This window comes from Euprymna scolopes, chromosome 37 (genome assembly GCF_053919585.1).
Source record: "Euprymna scolopes isolate OS-2025 chromosome 37, ASM5391958v1, whole genome shotgun sequence".
In the NCBI taxonomy this organism is placed as follows: Eukaryota; Metazoa; Mollusca; class Cephalopoda; order Sepiida; family Sepiolidae; genus Euprymna; species Euprymna scolopes.
Genome location: NC_136518.1, coordinates 2,063,840 through 2,077,390, shown reverse-complemented (window position 1 = coordinate 2,077,390; position 13,551 = coordinate 2,063,840).

Genomic DNA, 13,551 nt, shown 5'->3' with positions numbered 1-13,551 from the left:
CATTAGTGTCAAAAGGACAAAAGCGTCACTATGTCAATATTTGTCATCACCTGCGAACATTTGGCGCCGGGAAGTTGATTTGGCGGGAAAATATTTTTAAAATAAACACCTTCTTCAAGAATGGGAAGATCAACTTATATTTGAATTGTAACCGGAAATGTTAGTCGGAAATGACTTATGTTTATATGTTTGTCCGTCGTGACGCCTGTCTGTTCACTGGAACTAATAGTTCAAAATCTTGCTCCGGTCAACGAATAGTTAATAAATGTTTTACGGTTGGTTTGTAATAAAAATCTTCGGGTTTGTATTACTGTACACATAGATTCGAAAAAGTTGTCAAAAAACAAATATAGAACAAATAAATGTTATCAAAGGCAAGATAAGTTACTTTTCTACCTAACTGGATATATTTTTTGTGTTTTTATTCAGTGTAACATGTTTATTCAGCTCGAAAAACATGCAATGTTTACCGATGTATTGGAAAATTCAAAATGGCAGCCGACTGTCTCTCGGAGAGGGTACGTTTGGGAAAAGGTATTATAAATAATAAACTAGACAAAATACTGTTAGAAATTCGCTCAATATATGTTACCGTGACATAAGTTGACATGTATTCGGTTGTTTTCTAACAGTATTTTGTCTAGTTTATTATTTATAATACCTTTTCCCAAACGTACCCTCTCCGAGAGACAGTCGGCTGCCATTTTGAATTTTCCAATACATCGGTAAACATTGCATGTTTTTCGAGCTGAATAAACATGTTACACTGAATAAAAACACAAAAAATATATCCAGTTAGGTAGAAAAGTAACTTATCTTGCCTTTGATAACATTTATTTGTTCTATATTTGTTTTTTGACAACTTTTTCGAATCTATGTGTACAGTAATACAAACCCAAATCTTCAATTCACAAAACAGTGAAATTTTGTTACCGAAAAACTTCTGTTTTTATTTGACAATAGCTTTTGTTTGTTTTTTGTCTGTTTGCTTTTTGCCGTTTTTTGTTGTTGTTTTTTTCTCTCTCTTTTTTTTTGCTGGTAAAAATGTACGAGATGCATGCGTTATCGGTATCCGATAATCGTTGTCCATTCTATGTAAAATAAAAGCTTCCGTGCCGTATGAACTCGCACCAAATACAGAGATGGATCTGTTGGTGGTGGTTTAATTTCCCTAACTATCTTTCTCTGTAAGGGCAAAACTGTGTATGCCACTCGGCGTCAGGAGGACGCGAACTAAAATAAAAAATATACCCATGTACATAAATACACATGTTTATTTTCGACAAACGTAAATGAAGAAAGTAACATTATATGACAGAACAAATACACGATGATACCGATGTTTGTAAACTCATCCACTGGATGTTATCTCTGTCATTGAAAAGACAAATATATTCAGCCAAAACCGGGTTTGTCCTCAGCATGGGGAATAAATGTTCGTAGCATGCACTATGTCTGGCCCTTGTCAAAGTCCACACTAACTAACTTAATCTCTATTGACAAATTTCCATTACTAACAATTACTACGTCATTGTCCCATTGACCACTGTACACTTAGTCACCCTTATCCTTGAGTGGCCTCTGGGCCTTGATAAGTGGTGACGCCTTTGTAAAAAAAAAAGTCGACGATACAACAATGTGTACTTCTTTATTTAATTATTCTTTTAATCGGGCTTTGATTTCAGTGATTGTTTTCATATTTGACTCGTTAGTCTTCATTGAAATTACAGTTCTCTCACTGGTTTCAATTTCATTCATTTCTTAATTTCTGTAATTTGATTGACCCCCACCCTTTCCTCTTTTCTGCAACCTCTCTCTCGGACGTGATGTTGCTAGTCTCATTCTTTTCTATAAATTCTATTATGACATGTGTCATTCGGAATTGTTTGATCTATTCCCTGCTTCTTTTGTTCCAGCTCGTTTGACTCGTTGGTCTAGTTGTCTTCATCAATCCATTGTTTTGACACCTCATAAAGACAGCTTTCTGTTACAGTAGCTTCATTCCATGAATTGCAGGCTTGTTTCTCCTACCTATAGCCTCTGTCTTTTCAAGACAAAAGCCAATAGGCATCTGTTGCCTTTATGTTGTGACGTGGCTCGACACGTGGACGAAACTGGTTGGAGTACGTTGAAAGCTGTGAGTTGAAATGCGAGCATTTAACTATTTATTTATCACCCCATTTATTAGTTGTTGTTACCCGACACGGACTTCTATTATTGTACCTAACAGAATGAATCTAATGGTTGATCTGAATCTGTTTTGTTTCCAATATTCGTTTTTTCTAGGGAAAACAGGTTTTCTACCTTTGAAAAAATGTAATTTGATTCTCTCTATCTCACAGCACATCACTACTCTTAAAGTATATTTAAGGCGAACAAAACTTTTCAAGACTAAGGCCAATAGGCAGTTGTTGCCTTTATGCTGTGACGTGGCTTAGAATCAGTTCAAAGCCGTGAGTTTGAATGCAAACACTTAGCTGCTTACTTGTTAATTCAGTTACTACTCGACACGGACTTTTATTATTGTACCTAACGGAATTAATCTAATGGTTGATCTGAATCTGTTTTGTTTACAATATTGGCTTTTGCTAGGGGAAACAGGTTTTCTACCTTTGAAAAATGCCATTTGATTCTCTCTATCTCACTACACGTCACAACTGTAAAAGTATATTAAGGAGAGCAAAACTTTTCAAGACTAAGGCCCATAGGAATATGTTGCCTTTATGCTGTGACGTAGCTTGACACGTGAACGAAACTGGTTAGAATCAGTTAAAAGCTGTGAGTTGGAATGCGAGCATTTAGCTGTTTATTTGTCAATTAATTAGTTGTTGCTGCCCGACACGGACTTCTATTATTGTACCTAACGGAATAAATCTATTCTATATTTTGTATCACTCAACGATACAACAATGCGTACTTTTTTTATTTAATTATTTTTTTAATCGAGGTTTGGTTTCAGTGACTATTTTTATTCTGGTTCGAAGTTGAAATGAAGTGGTCCCTATTAATTTCCGACTATCTAGACAATGAAGTGGTCCCTATTAATTTTCGACTATCTAGACAATGAAGTGGTCCCTATTAATTTCCGACTATCTCGACAATGGCTGCATTTACTGAATTTAATGAAGCTGTACTACTATGAGACACGTAATAATAATAATAATATTATCGGGGGAGGGGGGTCTCATACATGCTTTACAGACAGATTTTTTTTTATTGGTGAACAGATTAATTAAAAAACCTTTTGTTTTCTTTCAGCTCGAAAATCGTGACGTCATTCGTTATCTTGGCTCATACCTTTTATTTGTCTACGTCGTTTAGCTCAGACCTTATTCTGGTTCTGTTCTTTTTTTGTAGATTTGTGTTTTCCTAACATGCACTATGTATGGCCCTTACCAAACTCCACACTAGCTATCTTTATCTCTATTGACACAGGGTGTCTAACATGTAGCAACGTGACCTTTAATGCTCACAAATCTTAAAGGTCATCACAGTAAGCAAAAAAAAAAAAAAACGTGCACATAGCGAACATAGATGAAACATTGTCGTCACATTTCTCTAGCTCCAACCGAAACTGATGAATAAATTACTTGGCAACATTAAAAAGTTCCTATTTACTTGCTTCCCCATGAGGGCAGAGTTAGACACAAAGTCGGTTTTTAACGTGGGGAAAATCCAGCTCCCCCTCCCCAAAAGGAGCAATCTGGATAGGAGCAAAAATATAAAATGCCCCAGTCTTCAAGGACTTCTCCTCCACTGACCGAGGACAGAAAAGGTGAAGTGTAACATCAGAACAGGTACTACACTTTGTTCATAGCCAAAAGTAAATCAACTATGAATGCATGTTTTTTTATTTCTTGGTTTAACATCTTCTTTTGAATACATGATCTGAAAAAAAATTATAATATACACATTTCCGGTTCCGGTTTTACGATACTTTATTCCTTTTTGGTGCTTTTCTGTCTGAAAAAGAGATTATATTCTCGAAATATCAAACACTTCTACCATCCCGGATATCTCATACAGTAAGTCTATTTTACTGCTTTGCATCTGTGATCGACCTGGACAATAAATGGATATATAAAGATATAAAAACAAGCTGTGCAAGACTCTATTTCATTTGTTCATTTTTGTCCATATGTCACATCATTTTAACACCCGGTTCTCTGCATTGCTATAGCCTTCTTATACTATTTCTCATTTATATTATAAACTAATCTGGGTTCCCGGCGTTGCCCGAGTGTTTGGAGGTGTGTGTTGAGCAAAACAACAAAAAAATGGTAGAAGGCTCGAACCGTGAAGGAGGAAAAGAAAGTGAAAAAAAAAGTGGCTTGTTAGCTGTTGCGATTATCGCCAATCATGAAGGATTTCTCCTCCACTGACCGAGGACAGAAAAGGTGAAGTGTAGTATCAGAACAGATACTACACTTTGTTCCTCGCCAAAAATGCCAAGGAATGTCAAAATCACTATATTTTGCAAGTAAATCAACTATGAATGCGTGTTTCTTTGAATACAGTATCTGAAAAAAAAAATAATAATACACACATTTCCGGTTCCGGTTTTACGATATTTTCAATTTATTTTGTAACAACATTTCTTTTGGTGACTTACGTTCTGAAAAAGAGATTATATTTTCGAAATATCAAACACGTCTACTATCCCGGTTATCTCATACAGTAAGTCTGCTTTGTATCTGTGATCGATCTGGAAAAGATGTAAAAATTGATTGTACGGATATATTCAGTCAAAGTTGGGCTTCTCCTCAGCATGGAGAATAATTTTTCGTAAAGTAGATTGATTTTCTCACTTTCGTATATTGATTCCACCATATATGGTTGGATTAAGGGCTATACCCTCCACTATGAAGATGAGGCTAACAGTCCGCAAATAAATAAATACACAAACTATTCATCTCAAAGGATTCCAACAAAAAATGACATACAATGTTGGGGAATAGAATTAAGAAGTAGAATTAAGGTTCTCACTTTCGTGGATTGGCTCTATCATATAAGGTAGAATTACGGGCTATTCCCCCCTCCCCACATGGCTTTTGACCTACTGTAAAGGAAAACGTGCTTTCACGTCCGCTACTTTGATCTCTGTACTAAGGGGAAGTAACCCACCGGTGTTTTCCCTTATTGCTCTACAGATGTTGAATACTGGTCGTACAATGTGTTTTATCGTTATTTCCCTCGCAGGTGCTCGTCTGAACTCCAATCTCTGATCCCCCCTCGCCAATCTTTTACAAAAAAACACCCGTCTAGCTGAATCCACTGTCAAAAACTTTCCCCACTCTTTATCTATGCCTAAATCAAAACGTAGATTCCATGAACAAAACTTCTTTCTTAGAACTGCACGCCTGTGGAACTCTGTTCCGTCTGCCCGCTTCCCTCCTAATTACAACTTGGATGTCTTCAAGTCCAACGTAAACAAATTCCTGATGAACCGCCCCCTTAAGTAGACACTTTAAATATCCACACTAACGTACTGTACCCTTATCCCTGAGTGACTTCCGGGCCTTGATAAGTGGTGACTATCTTGTAAAAAACAAGGAAAAAAGTTGTACTAGTCGACGATTATTCAAGCCAAAAGTTTTTGTCAGCTAAAATATGTTTAAGAATAATCAAACTATTTAGAATAAATTCTTTTTTACATTAATTTAGGAGTGTAACTTTAAAATGTTATCATAGCAATTCAGTTGACAACTTAGAATAATGGCACGTAAAAACATCAGGTGATAATCTTAGTGGCGTATACTAATGACGTTATGCAGGACGGGAGATGGTCTTTTCTAGATACGTGAAGATTAGTTGAGTCAGTTGGAATGGAGAGAGGTGGTCTTCAAATCATGATGGCTCCAAGCAGAGTGGGGTCAGAAATGGCGATAGTCAGAATCAGCGTTGCAACTTTCTAAAAGAGAACAAACACTCTGGGAAAAATATGCCGAAAATTAAACCCGAGGCTCTGTCATTTCTTGTGAAGAATTTCCATTGCAGCTTTCTGTCAAACAAGACCAACGATGGACCAGTTGTGTTCCCGACTGGCCAGATGTTGAAACCGCAAATAAGTGTTGTTCGTCCTTTGTGCTGTTAATGTCTTTGTCTATATTCTTGTCCCGTCATAAACTGTATTTAAAAGTACACACACACACAACGAACTCTAGATGAGACGATCACAACGCTAGACGGTAATAGACGAACACACTTATATACAAAAGTCAATAAGTTTCCAAACTTTTCTCGTACAGGCATTTTATTGATAGTACACACATGAAACTCTAGTCCAATTCAAAGTAATCTCCTCTGGTTGTAATGCACTTGTTGTACCGTTCCAACAAATTCTGGAAGGGCCCATGGAAGTCCTCATGTGTGAGTGGGTCATTGACTCTCGTCACAGCCCCTTTGGGTGCCCGGAAAACTCGTCCCGGGAAAACTCGTCTCGAGAAAGCTCGTCTCCGGAAAACTCGTCTCCAGAAAACTCGACCCCGGAAAACTCGTCCCCTAAATAAAATCGATTTTCTAAGTGTCCGTTTTCTACCTAACTGGCTAAGTTCTTAGTGGTTTCACTTATTTTAAAGCGTTTATTATGTTCATACAAAGTTAATTACAACTTTTTTGTTGTTCTTATTTTAACGATGTTTTTGGAGTCATAAAAACAATAATAAAAAAAAAACAAAAACAAAAAATTAAAAAACAGAGAGCGATTCGATTCTTCGTTACTTTTTTGTTTTGTTTTTTTAATTATGATAGTTTTTTTGTTGCTATGGTTTTGTTTTCTCTCATACAAAATGCACTCATGCGTTATTTAAAATTATAATTTTATCAATTATCACCATTTATTGTCGTCCTGTCAAATTTTGCAAAAATTAACTAATAAATTAAAAGCGAAATATTTTTTGGCGCGAGAGATGCCATGTGCCCCATGTGCTAACAATCTCTCGTTAACTCATTTTTAATTTTTTTAATTTTTACTTCAAAATTCTAAAATCAATCATTAAGAGAAAAAGTAATCACTAAATAAATTTATTAATCAATTTTATTGAAAACTCCGCTATCGTTTATCAAGAATCTTTTTAATTTCATTTTTTGTTGGTTGTTTTTGGGAGGGAGATATAGTTTTTACCCCCCCCCCCTTCTCTCTAAATTATATTTTAAAAATATTAAAATTTATTATTTTCTTTTTAAAACCAAATCTCCCTCAGTAATTTCTTTAATTTTCTATTTTTTTTTTAGCGATTATCAAGACCCCTAAGATGTGATATACCGGACATTATTTCTCGTTCTCAGATAACACTCGACATGTTTTTTGTTTGTTTTCTGTGTTTTTTTTCTTTACCGAATAAACGATTCCAAATAAATTAAACAACAAACAACATAGTCGGCGAGGTAGAACAATCGATTTTACCCTTTTATAAACAACAGTAAATAAGTAAATTCTTTTTATATTAATATTAAAAATATATGCGGTCTCGTTTATGAACATAATAAACGCTTTAAAATATGTGAAACCACTAAGAACTTAGCCAGTTAGGTAGAAAACGGACACTTGGAAAATCGATTTTATTTAAAAAAAAAAACATTAAACAAGTAAAAATATTTTTTTTAAATACTATGGGGGGGGCTATAGTCTATTTTAAAAATCAACGATCATAAAATGTGTTTTCAATCGATATTTATTCAATAAGGGACCAGTTTTCCTACCTAGCGAAAGGGGACGAGTTTTCCGGGGTCGAGTTTTCCGGAGACAAGTTTTCCGGAGACGAGTTTTCCGGAGACGAGTTTTCCGGAGACGAGTTTTTCCGGGACGAGTTTTCCCGAGACGAGTTTTCCCGGGACGAGTTTTCCCAAATTCGCCCCTTTGATATCCTCAATTGTCTCATAACGACACCATCAAAGGATTTCCTTGAGCTTAGGGAATAACCAAAAGTCACAGGGAGCAAGGTCTGGACAACAGGGTAGGTGGGGAACTTGGTGCCTATTTTTGGTTAAATAGTCTGTCATTCTTTTTAATCTTCTCTAAGCACCTTTGGGACAAACTTTGTGCAAATTTGCCGCATCTTCAGTTCTTTACGAATAAATTTGTGTACAGTTTTTGCACTGACATCAAAACGTGCACTAATTGTCTCTATAGACGGTCCTTAACCATGAAATTCTTTATTTGGCCAATCAACTCTGACTTCCTTACTCCTCCCATACCTCTTATTATTCCTCACAGAAGTATTATAAGGGTGGATTAAAACGGCTATTTCTATAAATTCAGAGAAATCAATCTGATTGGTTTAAAAAAAAAAATTTTTTTTTCATTAATTCAGATACGTGTGTGCACAGATATATTTGCGCAGACACCATTTTAAGAATTTTCATTTCAGACAACGAAGTGTAAACTTTACTCACTACAAATGCACGGATGGACAAAAATTCTTTTTCTATAAGAAAGTAGAAAAACGAAGCTTCGAGGATCTTATCAGTCTGCAAGAAATATAAATAATCTTTGCTACTCGTGATGCCCTTCAGCAGCGAAACGTATGGACTCGTCCTTGCCGACCGCTCCTTATCTGGACACAGATGTCGTTGCAAAGAAGCCAACAGATTGCAAAAAAAAAAAAAAAAAAAAAAAAAAAAAAAATGGCACCAATGTAAGAAAGCGATGTTTTTACAAAAGGTAAAAAAAAAAATTTCGTTTGAAATTCGCCATTTTTGTTGGCCATCAAGTCACGTAGACTTCAGTTTTGGTCGAAAATGAAAAGAACCGAGGGTTGTCGTGGGTAACAAAGCGTTGTTCAGTTTGAATTGATGGAAGAGCAATTACGTCAACGATCGGCATAGTGCAGAAGTAGGGGAGAAGTTGCGGGGAGAGAGAAAGAAAAGGAGAGAGATAGAGATGGAAGGAGGGCAGACAAAGGCAAAGAGAGAGAGAGAGGGGGGAAGAGAGACAGACAGACATAAAGACAGAAAGAGATTGTATGTTTATAGATTCATCTATCTTTTTATCCACCCATTTATCCTTTCATAAATCAAACATACACACACATCTATGTATGTATGTATGTATGTATGTATGTATGTATGTATGTATGTATGTGTGTATCTATCTATCTATCGTAACTGGATTGTGTTTAGATTTTGTTATTTGGAAAAACGATATTTTCCATTGTAGAGCCATGAATTGAACATCTGTCCTGTTGTTAAATCTCTGGAACAGTTACGTGGTAAACAGCTGATGATCCCCTTTTTTATTTCACAATTCACGTTAAGCTTTATTGTTTATTTATCACTGTTATATACTTGAATTCCATTTTATAATCGCAAATTTTTCATCAGCTTCATCGGCTTACACAAGTGCATATAATATATTTTTACCTACTCAAAACTTATTTAATCTATACACGAACAAGTGTTTCGTATGCGGTATGATTAACTATACACGTACAAGTGTATATGCGGTATGATTAACTTAGTATGCCTGAGAATTTAAACAGCACACACACACACTCGTGCTGGTCAAAAAAATAGAACATATGTATAAAACTGTAAAATCATTCCGTTTGGGATAATTTTCGACTTGTAAATTGTAAAGGCGAGATATCTTATATGTAAATAACAATTGCAACTATTTTTAATCATTTGAGGAGGTGTGCATATGGCAGACAATGAGTACTTTATTCTCACATTAGAAAAGTCAACGTTTCAATTTAATAGAACATTTTGTCGTTGTGTAATCTTAAACTAAAATTTTTTTTCTTTATATTTCCTCATCGACATGTTGTAAGATATTACATTTGCATTGTTTATTGTTTTTTGTACCTATTTTATTGTTTTGAGTTTCCTTAACAAATATATATTTAAAGTGATGATTGTGTAGTTCCAACGAGAGAAAAAAATATGTATTTAAAAGAGTGCAGCCATCAACAATTGTGTGTTTTTCAGCATTTTATCATATTTTTATTTTAAAATATTTTTATAACGCGTTTCAAGCTTTGTTTCGCTCTCTTCAGATATTTTCGTAAAAAGTTGTTTTTTTTTTAAATGAGAATTTAAAATGTTATTTTTACATCTGTTGATACTAAATGTGTTTTTCAGAGTGATGAGGTCTCAGAAATTCTGTCTCCAATAGTAAGTGTTGGTAGTGTCCTGTCAAAGTTGAGTTCAAATAGGGGCTTTTGGTCCAATTGGTGAAGGTTTTTATGGTTTTTTATGACTTTTTCCCCTATGTATAGTACACACTCACACACAATTACACGCACATACATATACATACATGTACATATACATATACACACTTATATGCACACACGCAGGTATACATAGATATACACACGTGTATACACAGAAATATATGTAGGAGCAGACATACGTACGCACCCACCTACACCCTCACACGCGTACTCACACACATTCCCCCCCCCCACTTATACATCACACCCATATTGGTTACATTTTTTTTGTCTTTCCCAATCAAAACACGCATGCATACATGTACTTAATCATTCAAACATAAGTACACGCACACACACACTAAGTAAGATGGAGAATAGGCAGGAGATGATATATACACACACACGCACACATAATCACACACATACATATACATGCACCTACACATATATATATATATACATACATGTATGTACATACACGCTCACATACATCCGCATACGTATGCAGGCACACACACACATACATACACACATGCATATAGATGAAGACATATGCAGGTGCTCACACATACACATCCATCCATATATATATATATATATATATATATATATATATATATATATATATATATATATATAGTGGAAATGGTAATTAATAAAAACTGAAGAAAGTGCTCAATACTGTTGTAGAGCAAATATGCGTTTTATTTTTTATTACCGTATCTTTCTGTTACGTTACATTATTGTTTCAGCTACCCGGCCGTTTTTTTTTCCGTCTGTAGCTTCCTCAGACTTTTACAGAAATTTTTCTGTAAAAGTCTGAGGAAGCTACAGACGGTCAAAAAAAACGGCCGGGTAGCTGAAACAATAATGTAACTTAACAGAAAGATACGGTAATAAAAAATAAAACGTATATATATATATATATATATATATATATATATATATATATATATATATATATATATATATATATATATATAAATAATTTCTGACGAGGACGCATAAGACCGTCTGAAACGTGCGTAAACGATTTCAATGACTTAAAAACATTATTACAATGATCCAAACATAATTCTCAATGAAAAACCAAGACACGGAATAATAAAATAATGTTAAAAAATACACATTATTGGTGACTACTCCCTTATTTAAATATATATATATATATATATATATATATATATATATATATATATATATATATATATACACACACACACACAGAATATTTACTCGAAAATATTTTACGCTACACCGTTAAGTTTTTCCGGTGTAATGTAAAATATTCCCCTTTAATATTTATTTATAAGAGAAGAAATACTATTTTTAGATCGTTAAGTCCAAATATCGGCTGACGTGATATTGTAAACAAATACAGACGGAATTTGATGAACGGCATGATAATTATTTATTCATTTCTATTTATATATATGATATGCCTTGTTAGGGGTGAACGTGAGGAATATATATATATATATATATATATATATATATATATATATATATATATATATATATATATAACTACTTCATTTACTCACATAAACCTAATATACGAAAGTATAGATTTATGCGTAAACTTTAAGTATTTACTTCAAAAGTGTTCAATACGTAGGCAGAGCTAGTTAGTAATTTATAAAATAAGCCTGACGAATCCTATAGTGGATGAAACGCAGAATATTCAGTGTAGCTTAATCGCCATATATATTTTATATATATATATATATATATATATATATATATATATATATATATATATATATATATATATATATATATTAAATCGAAGTTGCATAAATTTACCGAATTGGAACGAAATCACATATGGATTTTTAATTTTTCTGCCATGAAAAATCGATAAATATTTTCAAATCGGATTATCGATCCGCTGTAAGTTTCCCAACCCCGGACACGGCAGGCGACTTATTGATAGTATGCCATCGATTTTCTTTTCCCTTTAAACACTGGTTACCATGGATACGCCGATCCCAAGTTGGCTTGTTGTGAGCGTCCGATCGATATTTCCTTTTGAGAAGTAAAAAAAAAAAAAAAAAAGAGCGGGGGAGAGTATTCTTCTGTTCGCTTCTTTGTCGCCCTTAATTAGAATGAGCGTTTGTTCGAGTCGGCTAAACTCTAGACAACCAATCAATTGCCTTCGCTGTAGCGAGTACATCAATGCGCATGTCCGGCTGCCTGAGACATAAAATTCGTAAACGCCATGAAAGACTTACAACCATTTCTTGAGGATAGTTTTGAGAGAAAATATAATATGTCCTATTATATAAAAGGAACTTGTGTGTGTGTGTGTGTGTGTGTGTGTGTGTGTGTGTGTGTGTGTGTGTGTGAGAGAGAGAGAGAGAGGGGGGGAGGGGAGTTCCTTATGGATCCAGAAACGATTTTTACGAAATTTCACACAAATGTTCTTTATGTATCTGGCAGTGTTCTTAGATAGGTATTGTATAGGAATGTCTTCGATGGGTATCGATAATCGATAACATCCGATCAATGAATGAACAGGCGATTTTAACCAAAGGTAACACCTTATACAGCCTAACATCAAAAGTGTATCTGAGAAATTTAATTACCACATAAGCAGAAAGAAATCCCGTCATATAAAATTAACAGTAGGTACTTTGATATGATAGGAGCTCATCCGAAATGAATGTTTCTATTTAGGACACAATAGAACCATGATACTTGACTTTAGCATTTAAAACTTTATATTCAAGCCGTTGTATATTAAAAAAATAATTTTTATAAAAATCAACAGTAAGTTCTCTACAGTGCAATGTAGACTACAATGTATTGTGGACTAAGTCACTGTGTAGAGGCATGTGAAGCATCCTCCTGGTGCACCGCGATGGGTCCCAGACTAGAGCATACAATCGATCGATTTTATTTAAAAATAGGCGATTTTACCGATTTCGAAGACAATAAAAATATGAGATTGTAAAACATGTGTTGCTCATCATTCAATCCCGGGCAACATCGTGTCTCCCTGCTAGTTAATGATGGTTAGAAATAATATTCCAAGGGGGGGGGTAACTCTAATAAGACCTAAGATGTAAAGTACTACGAGGATTGTTTAACTTCTCACTGCAGTAGAACAACGAAACTTGGCACAGTTATTCGTATTGTTTGGATTTATCGGACTACTGTTCTAATCTTGAGTGTCATTTTGACAACGTTTCGGTCGATGTAACCTCCGACCTTCTTCAGATGTATCCTGTTGAACCCGGGAATATTTCTCAGGAATTTGGAAAGAATTTTAAAACTTGTACAAGATCTGTCCGCAAGGACCCCTATTGAAATGGTTACAGTTCTTGGAAAAATCAATTGCAAAAAGTGATATTATCCTGAAGGTTGAGGGTTCAATCCTCAGTGTGGGTGA